This window comes from Podarcis filfolensis, assembly GCF_964270895.1.
Source record: "Podarcis filfolensis genome assembly, chromosome: 7".
Classification (NCBI taxonomy): domain Eukaryota; kingdom Metazoa; phylum Chordata; class Lepidosauria; order Squamata; family Lacertidae; genus Podarcis; species Podarcis filfolensis.
In genome coordinates, this window is record NC_139603.1 from 1,673,254 (window position 1) to 1,698,859 (window position 25,606).

The following is a 25,606-nucleotide window of genomic DNA, read 5'->3' on the forward strand; positions in this document are numbered from 1 at the left end:
TCAAACCTCGGACGTTTACTGTACACATTAACAGGACTTATTCCACAGTCTCATAATAAATCTTTATAACCACATATGGCTGGCTGGGTTATAAATATCATCTGTAAAGAGTAATAAAAAAATTCAGCATACAGAAAAGTGTCTTCATAATTTAAGGCTTTTTTAAAGATCTGCTCTGTCTTTTCTCTTAATCAAAATACTATATTTCAGACAGTAAAATAGAATTAACTCAATTCATATCTTGGGCATATAGAATCGAAAGGCTACCTGGGAGAAGCATTCAACTACAAATCCTCATGACTCAATAAACATGAGTTCCTTCAATTAGAGCTATATGGGAATACCCTAATGACCCCATGAATTAAGAGAGAGTGAAGGAGGGAGAGAGAAAAGGGAAAACTTAAGCCCTTTCAATGAGGAGCTGAGCCTGGAAGTTTATAGAAACCTTGTGTCCTACCCAGAAGAAAGAAACCAAGCTCTGTTTTTTCACATGCCCTTTATTTAACAAATAATAATAATAAACTACCTTATGAATAAAACAAAAAGTCATAAAGTGTATCTCTTTCTGTTTTCACCACATAAAAGCCAGCCACCATCATACATTTTTCATGTACATAAGTTAAAATGTGGCCTTCTACGTAGACATTTGTAATATATTTCCTCAATAGGTAGAAATAGTTAAAAGACATATCTTCTTCAATGGTTTCTGATGGCTGGTAACTATGAGTGGAACATGACCACATACTTGGGCAGAGGTCAGAAATGTGTGTTTTTGCAGCTGGCTTGCAAGAAGCAGCACGTGAGAACTGCAAGGGTCGTGTGCTGTCGCTTTGCAGGGACTGGTGCTGCTTTAAAGACTTGCACAGCATTTTTAGAGAGGGAAGATCTTGTGACGATGACAAATTGTTGTCTCCAACTAAATTTTACTCAGAGTAGACACTTTAAAATTAATGGACTTAATGTTAGTCATTTTCATTAATTTAAACTGCTGTACTCTTGAGTAGGACTAGCAACCCTTAGTTATGTCTTGTTTGGACTAGCATATCATTCTCAGTGCAGGGCTGCTTGTTAAAAGTGTTTGGAAACTTTTGTTGGTGCAAAATCCTACTGCTAAAGTTTTGATAACATTATGTCTCTGGAACATATGACTTATTTACTGTTTCTGTTGCATTGATTACATATTCCACTTCTGGGCCCCGTACAAGGTAGTGATTAATGGTTCCTGCCTTTAAAGCCCTAAATACCCAAAGGACCAGCTCCTTCTTTATGAAGCTACTGCCCTCTAATACAGGGGTAGGCAACCTAAGGCCCGGGGGCCGGATGCGGCCCAATCGCCTTCTCAATCCGGTCTAGGAATCAGCATGTTTTTACATCAGTAGAATGTGTCCTTTTATTTAAAATGCATCTCTGGGTTATTTGTGGGGCATAGGAACGCGTTCATTCCACACACACACCGCCCCCGAAATATATTCCAGCCCACCACATGGTCTGAGGGACGGTGGACTGGCCCACGGCCTGCTCTAGACCCCTGCTCTAAGATCTTTGGCAAGTTATGCCTCAATCTGAGGCACTCTTGGTGGGAACATGTGGTTTGATCTGATTTGATTTGTGGAACAATTCATGTTTTCCCAGATGGGGGCATGAAGGGCTGAGGCTCACAGAGTTTTCCTGTAAACTTGCTAGAGAGAACTTGGGTGAGATCACTTCCTTTGTCTGTCTTTAGCAGGAAGCTGTAGAGCTACAAACTTCCTTCCTGCCTGGGCAGCTGACCACACTTGCCTGCCTGACACCATTTTTGAACTAAGGAACTTAGTAGTTTTAAACCGGCCTTCTTTTTGCTACAGTAAACTGCTGTATCAAGATGTAGATTATGTAAGTAAATACTTTTTATTTCTTCATGTTTGTGTGATGATTGTTTTTAAGGGAGAGAAAAGGGATAATACCAGGGAAATCAAGCATCGTGGACTATTATTGTAGAAGGTTAAATAAACCTTGTCTTCGCTTCCAGCTTTAAGCTGCAAATGATGGTATTCTGCTGATCTCACTCATGTGGGCATGGAAGGATAATATCTAAACCATATACAGTGGTACCTCGGGTTAAGAACTTTGCTTCAGGATGAGAACAGAAATCACTCAGCAGCGGCACGGCGGCAGCGGGAGGCCCCATTAGCTAAAGTGGTTCTTCAGGTTAAGAACAGTTTCAGGTTAAGAACGGACCTCTGGAACGAATTAAGTACTTAACCCGAGGTACCACTGTATTATTGAAACTGTATTATTGACCTCACCCTTACCAGAAGGGATGTGTATTCTGGAATATGTCACAGACCCAAGGGGCTGATCTAGTGCAACTGAGATGCTTCTGATACTCTTCTTGAAATATCCTTTATCACTTCTCTTGTTCTTGTTGTTGTGGACTGTGACATGCAGTGCTGAGGAGGTGAAGGTAACCCTTTCTCTCTATATCTTTTTCCTGATTAAGAAGCCCCACCCAGATGCTATTTCCCCTACAGAGGAGATGCTGCTGTTTCTCCCTCTGGCAGTGAAACTCTCTGCTCCCTTGGATGTCCTGCTCTGCCATTGGAGTGGGAAATCCACAGCCCACTATGGCCCCTTAGCCACCCTTCCAGGGAGCATCGAATTGTCCCCTTAAAGAGCTTAGGATATTTTAAAGGCTGGAGAGAAACAAAAAGATCTTTGCCTGTTGCTGCAGTTACTTCAAAGCAGGTGTCAGGTGGGTGTCTCTTGGGAGAGCTGTCAAGAACTTGGGTGCCATCACAGAAAAGGTCCTCTCCCTAGTAGCAACAGGCTCATATCTGGGGGTGAGGGAGAAAGGAGGTTCTTTTGAGGTAGCAAGTGATGCCTGGTAAATCAGTGGGATAGAGACTCACCGGGGCGGGGGGGGGGGCAGGCAGAGTTTAATGGTCCCCTGGTGGGGGCAGAGAATGGTTTGTAGTGGGTTGTAGGCAGAGTCCTCAGTCACTACCAGGTGACCTATTTGTTGAGCTTTCTTCCTGATTTGTTTGTGGGGAAGTTAGATGACATTGTGTCAAGCAAATATTAGGCGTGAACAGGAAATGCTTTCAAGCTAGAAAGAAAATAGACTGCACCTTGAGCCTGCCCTGAGACTTTGCTCTTTCCCCATGACCCTCCAGATGTTGCTGAACTGCAACTCACATCAGCCCTAGCAAGCCTGGCCAATGGGCAGGGATGATGAGAGTTGTCATTCAGCAGGATCAGGAGGGCCAAAAGTTTCTCACATGTGCCCTAGAGAGCCAGAAAAACAAGGGCGCTGAAACTTGTAGAATTCTGAAAGGACTAGAGATCTTAAATGCAGTATGTTGGAGTGGGGTGGGAGGAACGGGACTACAGATACCCCGTTCATAAATCAGCACAAGTCAGCAATCACAACAAACAAGCTTGAACAAACTGTTGAAAGGCATTTTAATTTAGAAGATCACAACCTTTAGACTTTGCGTCATTTCCAAAAGGAAAAAATAATAATCTTAGGGCATTAGATGAAAATAGAAGCTCTGGGGAAGTAGTGGTGGAGACAACAATGTTGCAAGTTAATGCAAAACAGAAAAAAATGTAACACAAGTAGCAAAATATTTGATTTCATTTAGCAAATACTGTAATAAAATAAAATTAATGCATGCCAGGTGCCCATATGGTTGTCAGTCATCTCAGTATATTTGCACTCAGTGCCAAAACAGTGGGTGGCAGAGGAAGGCTCCTTCTTACTAAACAACCGGAAAGAAGGTTTTCCCTTGCATCTCCATATGCAAAAAGGCTAGAAAATTACTGTTTTGGAAATGCTTAAAATTTAGGCCTGGAACATCATTAGGAGAGATACTACCCCTCTATGTCAACAATCCCTGAAAAAGAAGTCTCATTCAAAGTGACCATGAGTTGCAAGATGTTAAGAATAAGATCACAAGCAGGTGGGTGGGTGTATTTTAAGAAATTATCCAAGAACAGCTGCAGCCAGTACATTTCTACACAGAAGTAAGGGGTAGAGCAATCCAAAGGAGGGGCTGAGGAGGACTGGGAGCCACTTCTGCATCGGAAGCCCTGACAGCTTGTGGCGGTTGGAACAGAAAGTGGGGTGTTCCAGGGGTGAACCTCGGGGTTGGCAGGGTTGGCCAGCCCTGGGTGCAAGCCCAGGGGAGGTGCAAAAACCATGCCCCTCCACTCTGGCTAGGAAGCTGCCTGCCCACTCACCTGTCTGTACACTCCCTGGGGCAATTCTCCATTGCTCCGGACAGCCAACATCTCCTTGCCAAGGTTGCAAGGGATGGGGGGGGGCAGGCGCTGACACAGCCTCTTGCCAAGGGCACAAGGGAGCCTATGGATGCCTCTGGGTATTCCCCACCCTTTTTTGCTGCAACATCTCCAAGTTAATACAGCAGAAGGGCCTGAATTGGATCCCTCTTCTGGACTGGTGTAAATTCTGGTGGATTCATGGCTGCTAACTACTGCTGGTGAGAACGACCCATGCTTTCCGCAGGCGCAGGTGGCCAAAGGCAGATTATGGGGAACACAACTGGTTTGGTTGCCCTGGAGTGCTAGAGGCAGAGGGTCAATGAATTTTGGCATCGCACAGGGTGCCATTGAAATCTGAGGCCCCGAGGGGATCCAAAACACACATCTGCTGGCCTCTGAATTGGTTCTGCCATGCAGCTAATCAATTGTATGAGTTTAGTGAATTAATCTGGTGGTTAAATTTGCATTCATTTGCACACTGGGTAACAGTTCCAAAGGTTTCCTTTTTCTAAAGATAACACATTATTTCCCTGTGGGAGAGAAAAGAAGCCTATTTTAAGGTGATGCTGGCCATGTGAATTTTTTATAAGCACTAGTAGATCTCTTTGTGTGCGTGATTTGTTCTATATTTCATTATGTTTTAATGATTTTATTGTACACCACCACAATATATTTTTAATGACTTGGTAGTTCAAAGATAGTCTTATAAACAAACTCACATATACACATGCTGCCAGGCTAACCCAAGGAAACCATTTTAGTTACGGTAATTAAAAGTTTAAAAGTCTGTGAATCTAACAATTTATTCAATTAAACATAGAAGTGGGAAACTGCCTTATCTCGAATCGAGAGCATTGGTCCATCTAGCTCAGTATCGTCTACAGACTCTACACAGCCTGGCAGTAGCTGTCCAGAGTTTCAGGCAGGGATGTTCTCACAGCCCTACCTGGGATTGAGCCTGGGACCTTGTGCATGCAAGGAAGAAGCTCTGCTGCTGAACTAGATCCCTTCCTCAGCATGGAAGCTCTGCTCTCCATCGCTGCTTGTTTCAGTGCTCTGGCTTTGCCTCTTTCTCATCTGCCTCCACTGAGGTGGGGTAATTTGACCATTTTTCTCTGTTTGGGGATCATTCTGTTTCTCAATCCAAAGTCACACGGCAGAATTGCCTGGCTTCAGAGGAGGCTACTGAGTGAATCTCTGCATGAGTCACTGCGCTGAGGAGACACAGTCAGAACAGTAATTCCCACAGAAATGTGGGCAGTGAATAGCCCAATGGGCTATTCAAACTGTGTGTTGCATGCAAGCACATCTATTTAAAGTTTAAACGCAAGCAGAGACTTCCTGCAACAAAAAGCAACTTCCAGGGGAGATGGTTTTCAGTGAGAAATGAGAGTGGGGAGGTGGTGCACAGCCTTTTCCTCCCATGCCACTTTTCTGCTGTAATCTCATCCATCCCTAAACACACACAGTTGCTTTCATCCCACAAATATTTTTCATTACAACCACGTACTACCACATAGGAGGAAGGGAGCAGGGTGGAGAGTTCCTGGGAAAAAGCAGGGGAAAGAGTTGAATAAACCCTTCCCTACTGCTTTTCCAGCAAAAATTGTTCCCTCCCAAAGCTGCTTTTTAATAACCAGCCATTGGGGATTAAAGACATGAATTTGCATACAGCACACCATTTTAAAACTGTGTGCTTCCACTCTGACAAGTTTAGGACACACTGGGCTTCATTAATTAAACTCCCACAAATCAGGCATCATTAATGTCCTCTCAACAATATATGAACCCGGTTTTATGTGTGTGGGGGGGGGAAACCACCTCCAAGTCTGCTAATGAAGATCTCCTTGAATGAGGTTTGGGCCATATGGATGCCATTTGGAATGAACAGTGAGAATGTGCCGGTCAGCCTGCGCTTTAGTGTCTGTCTATCCATCTGTTTTCACATTACTTGCAAATTATAGAATCCTCCAGACCCAAATGATCATAAATCAGTACTATGAGCATGTACACTTTCCCCATCTGTCATAAAACAATGAATTAAATTCAGGGCTGTCAAAATAATGCCGCTGCAGATTTGCCTTCTTCTGAGCAGAAGGAATACAAAGCTCCATCTCATTGCCATAATTTATGGTCTCCCTGGGAGATGTGGGCGATTAGGGTTGGCCCACCAACACACAGAAAAACAGTAGGAACTCCAATAACTCCAAATGGAAATCTTGGGTCAAATTTATCAAACCAATCAGAGAGAAATCTATTTCTGTTTGGAGAAGGAGGAGATATATTGCATGTTTAGGGTACGAGGAGAGCTTTGGAACATTTGGCTATTCGGTATTTGTGAGTTTTGGAATTCCTAGCTTAAATAGTATCACCAAAGGGCCATGTGATGTATTAGACATGGGCACCTTTTTTAGCCAAATAAAATATACAACTGCAAGCAAAGAGGTTTTTCAATGTTAACAACAACATATTTGTGCAAATGATGTAACTGAAAATTTTCTAGGTAGGACTTTAAAAAAGCAGAGCTCCAGTACTGGAAAAATATACCGGCTGAAAAATGAAATGTTAGAAAGGGCTCAAAACCCAAAATATATTGTAGGGCAAACATGGTGAACAGACTTCACAAATGAAGGGAATGTATAGCACCCTTTAATATGGGGTGCATGGCTTGTAACAAATCAAAATGCTTCTTCTTCATTTAACATTAAATAGCAAAACATGCTAACATTGGTTCATACCAAAAATAAAAGTTTGCATTTGAAAGTTCCACAGTGTTTAATTCTGACCATATAGTAGGTATAAAAAAAAAATTTCTACCAAGAAAGCCCTGTCTTCTACGGAACTCCTTTGTTTTAAGGCCACACGGCCACTTCAGACGCACTATTTGCCAACCTCCAATATCCAATTTATCACAGCCCCCCCCCGCCTTCTGAAGTTAGGCAGGTAGTGACAGGGACAGGCACTTCTCTCTGGCCAGGTCCTCCATCTTTAATTCCTTCTCCAGCACAGCTTGCCTGGGACCAGGCATTTCAGAATTTTATCTAGTTGTGTTTTTAAAAAACACGCAAAAATATCTGAGAATATTTGACAAAATGCTCCCCTTGGGGAGAAAGTCAAAGAAGAAGAAGAAATTAGAATTTCTTTCAGCAGTGTTCAGTGCTGAGACTTAATGGTGGTTTCAGTGGAGTTAAGGGTTTTTAACTTCATTTAGATCCAGCCCAAACTGTTTGAGCCTGAACTGTAACTAGGAAGAATTATTTTATTGAATTGATTTGGCCTTTGGATGGGGCAAGTGAAAATAAAGATAAAACAAGTAGATGTAGTGCAATGAACTAGAGATATTTTATTAGCCTGTCAAGCTTTTTATGGGTGTTTGAAACTAGGGGTAGTCAAATGAGCATCCCTTGTGCATCATGGTGACCAGTGGGGAGGGGGAGAGGGGGTCGCTCCAGCCTTCGTCTATCCCTAGTGTCAGTGGGGCTGGGCCTGCTTAGCTGGAGTGCCCCACTCTCCCCCTGCCACCCAGGAATGCTCCTCACCAGCCACGGATTGCTCTGAGGCATCCAGCCTGACTTGAGGGGTCCACAGTGGTCTATGCATCATTATAAATCACATATTATTACAAATTACCTTAAACCCTTGATTTTGGTATCTTAGGATCAGTTTGTACCACCACAGGCTTCTCCTGGACTTTCCCACTTCACCTTGCAAGGGATGAAGGCTGCACGTCTGAATGTTTCACCAAATCATTCTCTGCATATAGAAAACAATCTTGTCAGTGCTAAGTTTTGGCTAGTATTTCCTTTGCATGCTAATTTCCATGTGCATAAGGGTTTATTGCCCACCCCCTCTGGGAATCATTCAAATATTCAACCCCATCAACTGCAGGCTGGTGTGGTATCCTCCAGGGAAACAACCACCTAATTCTGTTCCTTGTATAATCCACTCCTTCATTTTTTTATTTTATTTTTTGCCAATACAAATGGCTAAAGCATGAGAAGTGTGTCACAGCTTTCTCTATGTTAGTTGCTGAAGATGCATCTCCTCAAGCTAAATTAATATTATCTAAGCATACCGGTAATTGCAAAAGCCTGATTCTCATTGAGGTAGTAAATGGGGGTGGGCTGTAATTGCTAATATACGCTCACATGATTGGATGTTGCTCTGGGAGGAGGGAATCACCACACATTGCAAGCCAGCAAATCAAGGAGTTCTAGCCCAGCCTCTCTGGCATGCTACTTTTCTATGTGCAGGGATATTTCTTAATCTTTATCAATTTATTTATCTGACAATGGAGGATAACATCAGCTTTGAATTTCAGTCTGAAGTGGTTGAGTCTGAACCCAGCTTTGGAACTGGGCCTGGTCCCATTCTCACTTCAGGCCTGAATGCACCGAGACCTGAAGCAGCATCAGGTCTCCACCCTCGTCCCGTCTGCATATGGAGCCGCCCAGAGTGGCTGGGAAACCCAGCCAGATGGATGAGGTATAAATAATGAAATTATTATTATTTAATATTTACAGGGCTCTGGAAAGAACAAGTGCTTTGACCTAAATGTTATACTATTCAAAAATGCATCAATACTATATAAGTGTAGAATTCAATGTTGCCCTCTTCTGATTGTTAAATTAGTGCAAGCATTTTTGCTTGCTAGATGGCATGGACCCCCATCTCTTTCTCCTGTGTGCTGCTCTGGGGACACACCTGATCCTGTAGAGGGGAGTGGGGGGTTGCACACAACTACTCAAAGTAGATCCAATAAAAAATAGACCTAAGTTAATTCTGCTCATTAATTTCAATAGTTCTGCTCTGAGTTAGGGCTGCCACCTTTGGTCGGGCAAAATAATGGACAGGTAGGGCAAAATATGAGATAGGTGAGGGGGGAATGGGGGGCTAAAATTACCTCAAAGTAATCTGTTACTCTCTTGCATGCTCTGACTCCAAGTCTCCATCTCTGATCCACCCATCTCTGCCCAAGTAAAAACTCTTTCCCACTCCACTCCCCCACCCCACCCCCATTCTCCACCAGGTCCATGCAAACCTCTCGCTCTCCAAGTCCCACCTAGCCCCCTCTGCCTACGCAGAACCTGAGACACCACAGTGGCAGTCCTGTGTACTGCCACCCCACTCTCTCAATCTCTGTGACCCACTCTCTGACCTCGCAAAAACTCTCTCTTTCAAACTCCTCCTCCTGCCATAACTCTCGCTCTTGGCTCTCCTCTGCCTGCACAAGCTCCCGCTCAAGTTCTCGCTCTCCTCCTCCCACCGGGCTCAGCCTGCATACTTTTGAGGATGAAGATGAGCTTGAGTACATGAAAAAAGCCAACCTGTTTAAAGTCTAAACAGGATAGGGGATACTTTTCTCTAAAAATGGATGATCACACTTTTTCTAGGGATGGGTGGCAACCCTACAGGTTACAACCCTATATATTATTACCAAGATAGGTCAAAAATCAACAAGAATTAATGGTCTTCTTTTCTTAAACCAATCCTGATTCATAAGATAAAGCATCCTTTAGCTTTTCAGTGCCACTTTGCTGATAGGTTTGTGTAACCATGTGAACAGGAACTAAATACTTCCATCCGAACAAGAAGAAAGAAAAGTAATAAAAGCCTATAGAGATGTATGTATCACACATGTGCACGCACACACACATAAACTGTAGTATTCTTGATAACTGAAACATTGAATGTTCTTGCTTACTACAGCCTCAGAGAAGCTGCTAATTATGGATGCTGCTGCAGTGTGTTACATTCCCTTCATTAAGTCAGAAAGAAAATAACTTAAATATGCTTATTGAGTCCAAAATTTCAAACCTTTTCATAGAATCATAGAATCATAGAGTTGGAAGAGACCACAAGGGCCATCGAGTCCAACCCCCTGCCAAGCAGAAAACACCATCAGAGCACTCCTGACATATGGTTGTCAAGCCTCTGCTTAAAGACCTCCAAAGAAGGAGACTCCACCACACTCCTTGGCAGCAAATTCCACTGTCGAACAGCTCTTACTGTCAGGAAGTTCTTCCTAATGCTTAGGTGGAATCTTCTTTCTTGTAGTTTGGAACCATTGCTCCGTGTCTGCTTCTCTGGAGCAGCAGAAAACAACCTTTCTCCCTCCTCTATGTGACATCCTTTTATATATTTGAACATGGCTATCATATCACCCCTTAACCTCCTCTTCTCCAGGCTAAACATGCCCAGCTCCCTTAGCCGTTCCTCATAAGGCATCGTTTCCAGGCCTTTGACCATTTTGGTTGCCCTCCTCTGGACACGTTCCAGTTTGTCAGTGTCCTTCTTGAACTGTGGTGCCCAGAACTGGACACAGTACTCCAGGTGAGGTCTGACCAGAGCAGAATACAGTGGCACTATTACTTCCCTTGATCTAGATGCTATACTCCTATTGATGCAGCCCAGAATTGCATTGGCTTTTTTAAGCTGCCGCGTCACACTGTTGGCTCATGTCAAGTTTGTGGTCCACCAAGACTCCTAGATCCTTTTCACATGTACTGCTCTCAAGCCAGGTGTCACCCATCTTGTATTTGTGCCTCTCATTTTTTTTGCCCAAGTGAAATACTTTACATTTCTCCCTGTTATGGGCTATGGATATAGGCCATAACATTCAACTTTCAGCATGGAAAAAACTGTGGAAGGAAGATCTCAAATTCACAGCATGCTATACCCTTAAAGAAAATTATATGAAGGTCTTTTCTGCTAGTATTTAACACCTAATAAAATTCAGATTTGTGCTGGAAATGTAACAAAGCAGTAGGAACAATGTATCATGCATGGTGGAGATGTAAAAAAAAATAGGATAGAATTCTGGGATACAATCTATAACGAGTTAAAAAAGATGTTTAAATTATCATTTTCCAAATAGCCAGAAGCTTTCCTTTTAGGAATCATTGGGGATGAGATCGCCAAAGATTTGAAGAAATTATTCATGCATGCCTCCACGGCAGCGAAAGTATTGGTAGCACAAAACTGGAAAGGAGACCAAATTCCCATGAAGAGGGACTGGCAAGGGAAGCTGATGGAATACATAGAGATGGACAAGCTGACAGGGCGGTTAAGAGACCAAGAGTACCAAAAATGTAACAACAATTGGAGTAATTGTAAAAAATGTCTGAAAGATTACTGCAGTGATTTAAAAATCTTGACTGGGCTAGAATGTCTCTTGTAAAGACGACTAGTAGAAACTGTGGAACAGATGATAAACAGAAGATTAGCTATAATTGGAAAGGCATACAACACAGAATTCTATGGACCCAAGTAAGAGGTGGAAGGAAGTAAAAACACAACAAGTAGATAAGTAACATAATTTTTATTTTCCTTTTTTGTTTACACATACATGTTCAATGGTGTAATGTTGAGAGATCTCAAATATTTATTGTAAATGTTGACGTGTGTGAAAAGGATGGCTGTAAATCAATTGAAAAACCAATAAATGTGTTTTTTTTTTAAAAAAAGGAAAATCTCTTGCATCACATGTCACTTGGTCTTTATGATGTCTATGTGTTCTGATTATTTCTCTCCTGGCTGGGAAGAAGTTTCTGTAATACCTTCTCACATAGAAAGGGACACCGAGGCTCCTCTGAGTCAGAGTGCAAAGATGTCATTTTTTCACACCTTCTGGCCAGCCCCTATGTCCGCCCCTGCTCACATATTCAGACAAATGCCGGCTTGTTCATTGAATAACAACCAAGCATGTGTGCTGTTGCATCTTCTAGGGTTGGGTGGAGCAGGATTCAGGATTTTCAGTGTCTATGGAATAGTAGCTTGCAGTGCAATCTTACGCTTATCTCCTCTCTGATGGACTTACTTCCAGGTGTGTGTAGTACTGCAGCCTCCCCCTTGGAAGAGCCCAATATATTGCATGCAGCTGCAGGGGAGTTCTGGTTTGGTTCTCGTGCGTAGGTTGAGCACAACAAGGCTGACTGCTGAAACTCCTTGCAAACTTGATGGGTGCCCTAGCCCAGAACATTTCCCAGAATCCTTTGCATCATGCAAAAGTTCCCCAGCAAGTACAGTATGCTAGTGTGGAAAGGGATCCATTAAGGCAGAAAATTTGAAAACCACGGTTTTAGAGAATCTTAGTTTAACTTCTACAAGTTCATTTCTCGTGGGTGTTTGCCAAATACTTTTGATATTTTCCTTCTTTATGTTTTTTGCACAACAAAACTCCCTTGTAAGTGAATGTCGGGGCTCATATCATTTTCTGCTCCAGTCATGCAATTCAGGCATACAAACTCATTCCAGGTTTTGTGTTCAGTTCATTTTTCATATTCCACTTCTCTAACTTGTTTATGTTAGCTTAGCCTTCATCAAAATGATGTCTTAATTAAATCTGAAAAATGGACATTTGACTTTACTTTAAGCGATGATTCCAGTCTGCCATTGATATAAAAGTTAGATATACAGAACAGACATGTGCATTGTATATGACTTGCTCCTGGAATTTTTTTTTCTTAATCATCATTGCTTTTCTTTAAAAACAACATTTTCATCATGTTTTAAACAATCTTTCAATTTGGCTTGATGCAATATTGTTGCATACATGCTCTCTGACTTTACTAAGGATGTGAGAACATTCCTATGAAATTCTGTTCTCCAGCAAACGGGGTCATGATCTCATATGCTGAACTCTTGAGTACGTAATTAATATGATGGGTGTGATCCAATCTATACCTTCCATATAGCAGTGCATATCTACAGCTTTGCCCAGCCACACTCTGCTCAGGCAGGGATGAGGGGGGCATTGGTACAAGAAATCCCCTCAAAGGTAGTGCTGCACACAGGAGGCTATAGAATAGTCTGTGTTAAATCCTAACAGCATTCCATCTGGTTAGAGAGCAGACTGAAGAAGGGGCTGGTTCGATTTCCATTTAACTATGGATCAATCTGGTGAGATATTTAGCTTTATTGTGATATTAATTATAATGGAGAAATCCAACAAATGCAAGGAGCTGGTGTGCTGTAGTGGAAGAGACAGAGCTGTGAATCAGGAAGTCCCTAGTTCAGATCTTGCCCCTGCCTGAACCCCCAAGGCAGCCTCAAGCAATCTACCATTCTTTCAGTCACTCCAAGATATCATAATGCCAACCCACCTTACAGGGTGGGTGTGAATATAGCAAGGTCATGTATGCAAAACATTGCAAGTCCCCTAAACTGCTATAACCATGGTGGCACCCAAGTTATGGAATGTCCTTTCTAAGAGACAGCTGATGCCAACTCTGATAAGTTTTGCCGCCAGCTGAAGACCTATTTATTTACCCAGGCATATTGTCGTTTTTGCTGTCCTGGTTCCTGAGTATTTGTTATCTGTGCTTTTATGGTTTCACTGAATATCAATTTATGGCATATTGTTTTGTAATGGTTTTATATTGTTTTATTGTGCCACTCCCTGGGATCACTGTGATAAAGATGAGAATTGTTTCATTTCCTTTTCAATCCTACCAATTACTGCACCTAATTATTTTGTCTGTCATATTAGACTAGAGGAAGAGGTACATAATGCAGCCCAGAGTGCTACAGAATTCCAAACAAGATGCTGATAAGCTTTTTCAAATTAGCAAATATGCTGCCCCGTTACATGCACCAACAGTGATTAAAAAGAGAGGTGGTGAGAACTTTGAGAGACCATGTAACCTGCTCAATGAACACGGTGCTAAAATAACATCACAGAAATATAACTGTCACTATTTGTGGTTAGTTCCATCCTATATTTGCATATGACAAATAGGTATGGCAGGTTTTAAACCCTGCCAAACCTGTTTGACCAGAGGCGACAGTTTTTAAAAGAAATGTGTGTATGTATCCAATGGGAAACAAAGCCTCTCTAAAAACTTCCAAATCTGAAACTGTTGCCTGTCTCCAGCTTTCACAGCTTGAATTTTTCATTGCTGGGCCTCCTGCATCTCTTCCCGAATTGTTAACAAGCTGTTAATCCTACTTCACTGCATGAACTCAGAACTGAAGCAGGGAAAAAGTGGGGGGAGGTAGAAGTGCGCAGATGCCAGACTAAGGCAGGAGGACTCTTTTTCTTCTTTGTAAAAGGGTCTGACAGGCTGTACCACATCCCTCACCTTCAAAAGAAGCTCAGCATAGACAAGGCCATGCGACAAGTGCAGTGACATCAGTTCGCACACCATGATGAGCGATCCTTAGCACACTTGACCTGCAACCTTTAAACCAAAAGATTAATCAACTAAAACTTTAGAGGCTAGTAATATTTGTTAAAAGTAAATACCGTGTGTGAGAGTGAGAGAGAGGTGGGGTGAAATATACCACCTACTAACTGTTAGGCAGCTAATGGCACGCTTTCACTATGTGGGCCATTTATTCTGATGTGTTGCTGTAATAAGAAATTTTTAAAATAGTAAAGTTGGCCTTTATACCAGTGAGATCCTATCAGGTCTAAGCGCTGTGAAGTACCTGGGATAAACTAGGATAGCGTTTCCCAACCTGGTGCCCTCTAGATATATTAGACTACAACTCCCATCAGTCCCAGCTGGGCTATGCTGGCTGAATCTGGTGGGAAACATCTGTCCAACACATCCGCACAGCACCAGCTTGGGAAAGGCTAGACTAGCAAATAGCACATAGGCTGGAAGGTTTGCAATTATTGGTCCTCTGGGATCACCTGTTTCCCAGATCCAGGAAGATTCTGTTCAGTTGTGTGTCCTAGCTTCAACAGTCTGGGGTTCCTTCTTCTGCCCAGCAACCCTGGTAGTGCAGGGAGCCTAGGCATCTGCAGATGAAGCAAGCAGAGCAGACCCCACCCCAGATAATCCATATTCCCCAGGCTCCCATCTTTTTTTTTAAAAAAGAGAGTCAAATCTGAGAATGGGGCGATATGTGCAGGCACTGTGATTCTCATTTGTTTGGGGGAAAACTAAACTGCTCCCACTTTTTAGCCAATGAATGAAGTCACAACGATGTCTAACATTATGGAAAGCAGATTTAGCAAATTGGTTAAAGAGAAGACTAGAGTGTGACCGGGGCCAGCCCAAGATATTTTGGCACCTGAGGAGAACCACAAAATGGTGCCCCTCCTGCCAGTTGTCATGCGCAGGTGCCAGGAGCAGGTCAGTAATAACTCACATGGGCTCAGTGAATGTAACTCTTTATTCAAAGAAACAAGCAGCTCAGAAGGCCAGGCCTAGTGAACACAGCAACTTTCCCCGGTAGCTGTGGCTGCAAAACAAAATGCAGGAGCAAAGACAGAAGATTGTGGTATTTCTAACCCATAATCTGATTTCATACCAAAAAGCTGTCATTTTCTTATGGGTTGCTAACAGTCTCTCTAAATGTCAGTGCAGATAAAGCCCATCATTGTCATAGCCCATAGTGCAGGGGGAAGACTGGATGGATTACGCCAGTCCTTCAGTGTAGTTCCTTTCCTGGAAGGAGAGGTCAGGTCGTGGTGTTCAGTACCTCATTGTTGTTAAACTGCCCTTTTGGAAGGCTTCTGGCCAAGTAGCATCAGTTTCTTCCACCCCCTGAAACCTATCATAGAATGCTACACTACACATTTTCTCATTGACCTAGGACCACAGGCACCAAATTTTGATGAATAGCTCAAAACCCTGCCATCTTTTGTTTGGTCACATATGCACTTATAAATAGTAATGGTTTTTTGTGCCGGGTTTGGCTTGCTTTCACCTGCTGTCTTACCTTTGACCCAAATAGTAATCAGTGTTGCCAACAGTTAATGTTTTGACAGTTAATAAACACTGTTTTTTCAATTTAAAATGAGGGGATCTAGGAGGGAGCTTACAAATTACATCTCAGTTCAAGATAAATTGATGGAAAGCACTACAGTGGTACCTCAGTTTACGAACTTAATCCATTCTGGAAGGCCTTTCTGAAACTGAAACCATTCTTAAACCCAGGCGCGCTTTCCCTAATGAGGCCTCCTGCCTCCGGTGTCCTTCCACCGTTCGGGTTCCGTTCGTGGACCGAGGTAAAGTTTGCTAACCGGAAGACTACTTCCGGTTTTGCGGAGTTCGTATACCGAATAGTTCGTAAACAGGGCTGTTGTTAAACCAAGGTACCACTGTATTCATTTCAGAATTATTAAAATATATAGAAGAATAAGCTGGCTGAGGAAGAATCAGCATGGCTGTTGCAAAGGGAAATCCAGCTTCACCATCATTTTGAAGCTCTTGAAGAGTATCAACAAGCAGCCATGCAGTATATACATGAACTTCCAAAACACTTTTGCCAAACTTTCTCACCAAAGGCTTTTGAGTAAACTTAGCAGTCAAGGTATAAGAGATAATAGGGGTATTAAACAGTATAGAAGTGAGCAGGATGGGAATATGCTTTTCTATACTGAGGACAGTCCTCTTATTTCAATGAACCCTTTATTTGCAGGGCTGTGCACTCCAGATCTCATTTAAAGAAAGGAGAGCAAGGGCTTGACCATCAACAACAGCAGACTGAGAAGGCATATAGTTCTTTCCCATAGGAGATGTGTTGCATTTCTACTTAAATTTTAGCAATCATTCCTAAATTTGTACCTATACTAGTGATTTACCGGTATTTATTTTTTTGCCACGTCTGGTGGCTAAATAGCATGATACCTGGCTGGGAGACGGGAAGGTGATAGACAGCTTCAGAGGTAGGCATGGATGGTTTTTGCTGGTGTAAATCGTAAATGGGATTGCTCAGTTTTTTCTGCCAGAGAATATATCCTGCTGATGTAGATTCAGGAGCTGGTAGGCTTAAGTACTGGCCTCGCTTTGAGGGAAATGGAAGGGCTAGAGACTAGGCTTTTTCTTGACAAAAGGTATGGATGATAGTTCACTGATACCTGAAATATTTGTGTGAGATAACTGATCAAGGTAAATTCTCTGGCTATTTCTAGCCCTAAACCATCTCAACTCCAAACAGATCTACTTGTCTCTGCCAGAACAAGATCATATGAGTGTAAGATCCCGAGTCACCATCACACAGCTGCAAAGTGATGTTTCTAAGGGGGAGATTAGCTGCAAAAAAGAAGCAGGTGGGAGGGGGATGCTTAGCCCATCTGCTGCCTGCTTATTTTTTTCCTTTCAACTCCCTCCCCCAATCCACTTCCACCCCAGCTGTGGTTCAGATGTGGGTTTGCCATATTGGGATTTGTAAGTAAAAATGGCTGGGACAGAGGAAAGTGGTGGGTGAGGGAAGGGTTAAGTATGCTCCTGCAGTCTGCTCTTTCTCCACTGCAAATTTCCCTTTCCCCTGATGATCTGCAGCTGACCTGGGTTCCCCAAACCAGGCCTGTCACCAAGCATGTCATTGTGGCTCCACAAGACAAAGATGCTGCACAGCCTTCTATGTGGTGGACTTCTGTTTTTCACATGAACATGCATCATGGAAGTTTAACTCAAAAAGTATTTCCAGCCCTTTCCCATTATTCTCTGGAAACTAGAGCCTGGTCCTTTCAAAAGTTCAGAAATGTCAATGGGAAACTGCTCAGCAAGCATGTGGGGTTTTGGAGAAGTTGAAGGTAGGTACCTTCACAGGTTGCAGCCAGCCTTACATCCAATTTGTGCAGAAAACAAACGAGGTGGAGGAGCAACGAAAAATGTCTGTGGTTCTTCCACTCTCTGTAGTCAGGAATGCTATGCAAAACATAAGGTGTGTCAACAGCTTTCATTGCCTACCCAGCATCACGAAAGGCCAGCATAACGTTCTGTGCTAGTCCTGGAACTTAAAAGAATTACAGCCTCAGTGGTTATTTGGAGAGTGGCTCCTTCACTAAGCTGCTCTGGTTAAACCTGTCAGAACTCATGAGGAAACAGAATGTGAGTCCAGAAGCTGCAGTGAGGGGGGGCTTTTTCTCAAAGATAAAAGGAAGAGGTTTGCTTGGGGCAATGTGGAATATAACTAGCAACTGTTCCGCATTAGCCGCAACAGTCTTCTTTTCTACCACCCAATTTTCTTTTTTTTTCGTCCTTTGGTGAAGAGTTTCGGCTCCGTAGCACACGTCAGGAGTCTCCAAACTGGAAATAATTAAAATACAGATTTCATTTATAGTAGACCTTATGTGAGCTGAAGTAAAGATTGCCAAGGTTTCCTGAGTAGATGATTTAATGATGTGTTCTGCATTTCCTGAATTTTCCACATTTTAACTGCCTTTGTGCTTGAATCTGGAAGAGGAGGAGGGACACTGAAAGCCCTGAAGGCCAGAACCCCAAAGATCTAGCTCTGGCAGAGGTTTCATTTCCAGTTGAATGCAAAACATAGGAGGGGGACTTGGGTTAACTTAGAATTGAAATATTTATTTCACTGTTGATTAAGTGCGTCTCCATATCCCCAAACCATTAAATATTAACATATTGTCATGCCAGGGATGTTGGTGTGAGATGATGGTTCAAGTATGTCCAAGTAATAGCCCCCAGTTTGCATGCTAGTGGGGGAGCTTTCGGTGACCAAGCATAATCCTAGTTCTACCGGGAGCTAAACCGGAATGCCCTAAACCGAAAAAGTGTGATGTGATATAGCGTAATGTCAGAGAAGCCAAATATTTAGACATCCATCCAGGCATGCAGAAAACATCCACAGAGGCCCCCTCCCTTGTAGTCACCTTGGAATGGCACAGAGCCACTCACAAGGAAGCATGAGTCGTGAAGCACGTCTTCTAGGTGGGTGGCATATGTGTGATGGGCATGGTTTCCAAAACTGCTGCGGCCAAAACTCCATTGGTAGCTCATTTTCCTTGGGAGAAAGCATGCGGCTCCTCTAATGTGCTATAGACTAAGAACATGCAAGCCCTTGTGCATGCCTTGAGGAGCTTTCCTGGCCAGGACTGAAGAAGAGAATGTGAGAGATGGTGTAGCTGGAGAGGGAGATGATGTGACTGGGAGGGGAGATGGAGTAAGAGAAGCCACCCGGAGGAAGAAGGCAAGGACCAGAGTCAAGCCTCAACCACATAAGGGAGGGTTGTGTCCATAGGTAAACAGATTAGGGAGGAGTCAGGAAGCACTACAAGAATGATAAAGGCTTGGGAGGGCAAGTACATCCGTGTCATCCCATCAATGTATGTGTTGTTTTACAAAGCATCAAAAGGCGGGGAAGGGACTCTAAAATATGATAGTGGGAGAGAGTACAAAGGAATAGAAGTTTACAAAGGTTCAGGGAAGTGGGCATGGAGAAGTTCAGATCATGCATGTCAGGACCTGGAGTCAAGCATAGGTCAGCAATAAAGAAGCACGGTGTCAGTGCAGTTAACGATTTGTTCAAAGAAACCAAAGCAGCTCAGGCCTGGTGATCCAAGCAACTCTAGCCATTCTTCCCAGTAGGTCTTGTCCCAATGAGCCGGTTGTGAGGACTGAAGGTCCCTGCCTTCCCACCACTCCCTAAGGCTCCTCCTCTCCAGGTTCTTTCCCAAACAGTCATCAGCCGCATCTGTGCACAGCCAATCTCTGCTCTGCTTGGCTCTTAGCATTTCTCTGCATGTTCTGGGAGACCAGTGGGGAGGGGAGCTGGTTGCAGCAGGAGGGGGAGACTCCCTGGATTCTTCAGCAGCCTGTCTCCTCTCTGCCTGCTGACCAACCTTCTCTCCATCCTCTGCTTCAGGCTCGGAGTCTGAACTGCTCTCTGCCACAGCCTCTTCCTGCTCACCAAACCCTGTTACCTCTTCTGCCTCCAACACCTCCTCCCCCCAGCCTGCTCCTTCTCCCTTTGACCACACATTTCTTCTCACCACCACTCCCCTGACTCTGAGCCTTCTTCCCTGGGGGTTCCCTTGGGGGTTCCCCAGGTGGTGTCTCTCACCTCTCCTCTGCACCCAGCCAGTCCATGACAATGTGCTTAGGCTTGGCTTCACGGCTGGAAGTGGCTTTTGAGGCATGAGCAGTTTCCTCCCACATTGCAGAACAATCAGGTGGGCTAAGTGGCATTCCTGAGTCACGCTAGGGATCATCTGCATTGCGGGAGAGTCATCACACTGGTACAATGGGGAACTTCTAAATTGCAGATCGTGTGTCTCCTTTCTCTGTGTCCTTTTGAAAGAATCTGTGGTCCCCAGAAACTCTCATGTCATTAATGAAGAGAAACAAGTTGAATCAGAAGCATACCAACCCCCCCCCCTTCACAGCCTTTGCTCTGAAAAATGAAGGGGGTGGCCTCTTTGACCCCCCTCTGGGACTGGGCATGTGAGAGCTGAGCGATGCTGTTGATCCCTGACTTCCTAGGAGAGGTGGATTTCCCCCCTGATCACCACCCTATATCAAATCTCTCCAGATAAAAAGGTAAGGGTTCCAGTGTTCTTGGTCCGTCCTTTGAATGCCTCTGAGGAATCACCTGGGATCATTTCATTCACTTATAAATCTTTGGTTTTTTTAAATTTGAAGTTAGAAGCTGGTTGAGTTATTTACTTAGCCACAGGACCTTCTCTTACACATATTGACTCTTAGGTCAGGTGTGGTGAGCCTGGGGTTCAGCCTACAAAGCCATTTATGGTGATCTACCCCTCTCTTTACGGTTGCGAAGGGCTCCTTTGCTACAAGGTCTTAGAAGGGAGAGGAAAGAAGCAAGGAGCAGGATACTGCCACCACTTTATGCCCCTGCTGAAAGAATCACACTGGTTGCCAGTTACCTCGTGCGAGCTGGATAGATGTTAATATCCGCCATCTTCCAAGGCGCCCCCTAGCGGCCCCCCCAAATTTTTGCATGTTTTTATTGTTTTACTATTTGTGTGTTTGCCAGCCTGGACCCCTTTGAGAGGGGTCAAAATTAAGGGAGAGAAGAATAACAGTGACCTCATTGTGGGAGTTTACTATAGATCCCCAAGCCAAACGGAGGACATAGATGATGCCTTCTTGGAACAGATGTTCCAAAATGGAAAAGGGGGGAAACCACCAAAGAGGAATTCAAACAAATAGCCAGCACGTGTAGACACAAAGTCAGAAAAGCTAAAGCACAGAATGAACTCAGGCTTGCTAGAGAGGTTAAAAGCAACAAAAAAGGCTTTTATGGGTATGTTCGTAGCAAAAGGAAGAACAAAGAAACAGTGGGGGCACTCAGAGGAGAAGATGGTGAAATGCAAACAGGGGACACAGAAAGGGCTGAACTCCTCAATGCCTTCTTTGCCTCAGTCTTCTCCGATAAAGAAAACAATGCCCGACCTGAAGAATTTGGAGCAAATGATTCAGCAAAGGAAACACAGCCCAGAATAACTAAGGAGATAGTACAAGAATACTTAGCTCGTCTAGATGTATTCAAGTCTCCAGGGCCAGATGAACTGCATCCAAGAGTATTAAAAGAACTGGCAGATGTGATCTCAGAACTACTGGCAGTCATCTTTGAGAATTCCTGGAGAACAGGCGAAGTCCCGGCAGACTGGAGGAGGGCAAATGTTGTCCCTATTTTCAAAAAGGGGAAAAGAGAGGACCCAAATAATTACCGCCCCGTCAGTCTGACATCAATACCAGGGAAGATTCTGGAGCAGATCATTAAGCAAACAGTCTGTGAGCACCTACAAAGGAATGCTGTGATCACCAATAGTCAGCATGGATTTCTGAAAAATAAGTCATGTCAGACTAACCTGATCTCGGTTTTTGACAGAATTACAAGCCTGGTAGATGAAGGGAACGCAGTGGATGTAGCCTACCTTGATTTCAGCAAGGCATTTGACAAGGTGCCCCGTGATATTCTTGTAAAGAAGCTGGTAAAATGCAGTCTTGACTATGCTACCACTCAGTGGATTTGTAACTGGCTGACTGACCGAACCCAAAGGGTGCTCATCAATGGTTCCTCTTCATCCTGGAGAAGAGTGACTAGTGTGGTGCCACAGGTCTTGGGCCCGGTCTTATTCAACATCTTTATCAACGACTTGGATGATGGACTCAAGGGCATCCTGATCAAATTTGCAGATGACACCAAACTGGGAGGGGTGGCTAACACCCCAGAGGACAGGATCACACTTCAAAACGACCTTGACAGATTAGAGAACTGGGCCAAAACAAACAAGATGAATTTTAACAGGGAGAAATGTAAAGTATTGCACTTGGGCAAAAAAAATGAGAGGCACAAATACAAGATGGGTGACACCTGGCTTGAGAGCAGTACATGTGAAAAGGATCTAGGAGTCTTGGTTGACCACAAACTTGACATGAGCCAACAGTGTGACGCGGCAGCTAAAAAAGCCAATGCAATTCTGGGCTGCATCAATAGGAGTATAGCATCTAGATCAAGGGAAGTAATAGTGCCACTGTATTCTGCTCTGGTCAGACCTCACCTGGAGTACTGTGTCCAGTTCTGGGCACCACAGTTCAAGAAAGACACTGACAAACTGGAACGTGTCCAGAGGAGGGCAACCAAAATGGTCAAAGGCCTGGAAACGATGCCTTACGAGGAACGGCTAAGGGAGCTGGGCATCTTTAGCCTGGAGAAGAGGAGCTTAAGGGGTGATATGATAGCCATGTTCAAATATATAAAAGGATGTCACATAGAGGAGGGAGAAAGGTTGTTTTCTGCTGCTCCAGAGAAGGGGACACGGAGCAATGGATCCAAACTACAAGAAAGAAGATTCCACCTAAACATTAGGAAGAACTTCCTGACAGTAAGAGCTGTTCGACAGTGGAATTTGCTGCCAAGGAGTGTGGTGGAGTCTCCTTCTTTGGAGGTCTTTAAGCAGAGGCTTGACAACCATATGTCAGGAGTGCTCTGATGGTGTTTCCTGCTTGGCAGGGGGTTGGACTCGATGGCCCTTGTGGTCTCTTCCAACTCTATGATTCTATGATTCTAGGGAGAGTGGATTATAAATGTTGTTGTTGTTGTTGATAAATACCCCCTCTGCAGAAAGTGTGTGCCTGCCTGTGTTTATGTTGTCTGTTTGTGGTGCAGGTGTGCCCAGCCTGGCATTTGGCACTCGGAAGGGTCACCAACCCTCAGTGCTGCCTAGACGTAAGCAAGGGCCTGGGTAGCACAGCCAGCATCTTGCAGCCTGTCCTACCTCACAGGCTCAGTGAGAGAGTGCTGGGTTTTGTTATACTTGCATTTTAGAAATTGTCCCAAACTTTCAGACTCCTCAATTTTTGGTTTAAGATTGAGATTCATTGTCGCCCTATGATTAAGGTTCCGTCTGTACAAGTATTTCAGCTTGCCAGATGGAACAATTCCCCCTCTCCTTCCCCCACATGCTGCTCTGGGGTTCTCCTGGCACCTGCCCAAGCCACTTTGGGGGGAGAAAGAGGAGGGAGGAAGCCCTGACGCACGAGCGGAAGCCCTTGTGCCAATGTGCCAGGCTTCCACAGACAGGGCTCACCAGAGGAATCCTGCCTTAAGCTTTGCAAATACCATTAATATAATTAAAGATTAAACTGATCAATTAGTTAAAAGTCTTATTTTCATTAATTGATTGGTCAATAAACAAGCTTCAGTTAGTTGATATCCATACTAAAATTACATTTCCCCCCATTAGGAAAAGCACTTCCTGCCTCTCTTTCTTTCTCTATATACAGCAGGTGGCAGCATTGCAATGGAGCTTTGCTGGCTCCTTCGCATAAGAATAAGAGGTCTTTCCCCCATGTACTTCAGCTGCAGCAAAGCTCTATCTGGAAGCGTTGTTGTTGTTGTTTAATTGTTAAGTGTAAATTAATAATAATAATAATAATAATAAGAAGAAGAAGAAGAAGAAGAAGAAGAAGCCACCCATCTGACTGGGTTTCCCCAGCCACTCTGGGGGGCTCCCAACAAAATATATAAAACACAATAAAACATCAACCATTTAAAGCTTGCCTTCAGATGTCTTTAAAAGTCCTATAGATATTTATCTGTTTGACATTTGATGAGGGGACGGGTTCCACAGGGCGGGTGCTCTTTGCCTGGTCCCCTGTAACTTCATTTCTCACAGTGGGGGAACCATCAGTCTAGGAAGTCCAGGCTCCAAATACGACGCACCTCTTAATTTAACTGACTGGTGGAGGATCTATCTGACTCTGGCACTTAACAGCACCACTGGATAACCTTTTCTCCTTTTGCGCCCATTGGCGCTCTGCATGAAAGGCACCCAAAGTGACTGTGTACAATCACTCAGAAGCAAAGCCACACCACCACCATCATCTGTATGCTGCTTTCCCCCAGAATTGTGCCCAAAGTGGCTCACAACATGTCAAATGAGCAGTAAGTATAGCAATTCAAAAAGCATGTTAGAAACAAGCATTAATATCGAATTAAGTAACCCCCCCCCCAAAAAAAATAAATTCAAGCCATACACCAGTGTATAAAACTCTACAAATAAGCTAACCTAGTTTAACAGCTTATACTAAACAGAAGAGAGAATAATGCTAAGGCAAAAATGAAATGGTATAGAAAGCATTGCCATGTTCTAGATGATGTACTGGCAGTGACTGGTGCCCATTGGAATTGTTGGGGCAGAAGAGAGAGAGGGCAATTGTAGGTGGAACCAGAGGCCATGGCAAGCAGAGCTAGAGGCAGCAAGTGGAGTCAACAAATTCTAGCTTTGACCCCATCCTCCTTCCTACTGAGCTTTACACGGAGCAACTCTGAGACCAAGGAGAAGGAAACTGGTGGGTGGCAGTGTCCTCCCTCCCTCCCTCCCTCTAAGCACGAGAGTGCCCCTTCATTGGCCATGAGGGGAAGGAGGCACTGCTGCTGCCCCATCCCTGAAGGCTCGGCCCAGGTGCTGCTTGGTGAGGGAGGGAGCCTGTCGTGGGGATGCCTGGTTGCACCCCCTCACCCCCTTACAAAAATCTGTGCCACGTCCCCCAAACACTGGCCCTCCCCATACTAGGCTCCTGTATTGTACTTCCTGTCTAACAGAGGCGCTCAGTGTGTGGGGAGGTCTGAACTGGTTGCTCACTCTAACAAACCTCTTTTTAATTCCTACACCAGTAATCTAGAAACTTTCAGCACTGTAACTAAGCCAAGTTTTATTGGCTTTGCAATTTTTTTCTGAATGCTGTATGGAAAAGCACATGAATCTGAGCTTTGGAGAATTTGTAAGTACAACATTTTTAACGTAACAAATGTGTGGTCTTTTTCTAGGATGGGGGAAGAAAGAAGTTTTGGGAACTCAGAAGGGCATATTTGAAAGGTCTAATAGCCTATATATATTTCCATGCATTACTTTGCTGCATGTTTTGTGATTTTAAATCTCTGCTGGCGTTCTCTCACCAAATTCAATTATACAATTTATTTATTTACGGCTATTAGCCCATAAAATATGTACAAACATAAAAACACAGGGACATAAAAACAGATATATCCGACATTGAAGGGTGGGTCATTGAGCAGAGCCAAGTGACAGCTTGGGGCCAGGAGAGCTCCAAGGGACGGATCACAGAAAAGGAAAACTGAAGACGAACTCCGACATGCACTCTCATCGTAACAG

At 43.8% G+C, this 25,606-nt stretch overlaps 1 long non-coding RNA gene across 1 annotated transcript; it reads left to right on the top strand.

The window, feature by feature from the left end:
- The first annotated feature begins 1,806 nt into the window (after positions 1 to 1,806).
- LOC310767439 lies at positions 1,807 to 25,387 on the top strand. The gene is made up of 3 exons (XR_014550904.1): positions 1,807 to 1,872; positions 20,279 to 20,501; positions 25,261 to 25,387. It is a non-coding gene; the product is annotated as an uncharacterized lncRNA (long non-coding RNA).
- The last annotated feature ends 219 nt before the right edge of the window (positions 25,388 to 25,606 follow it).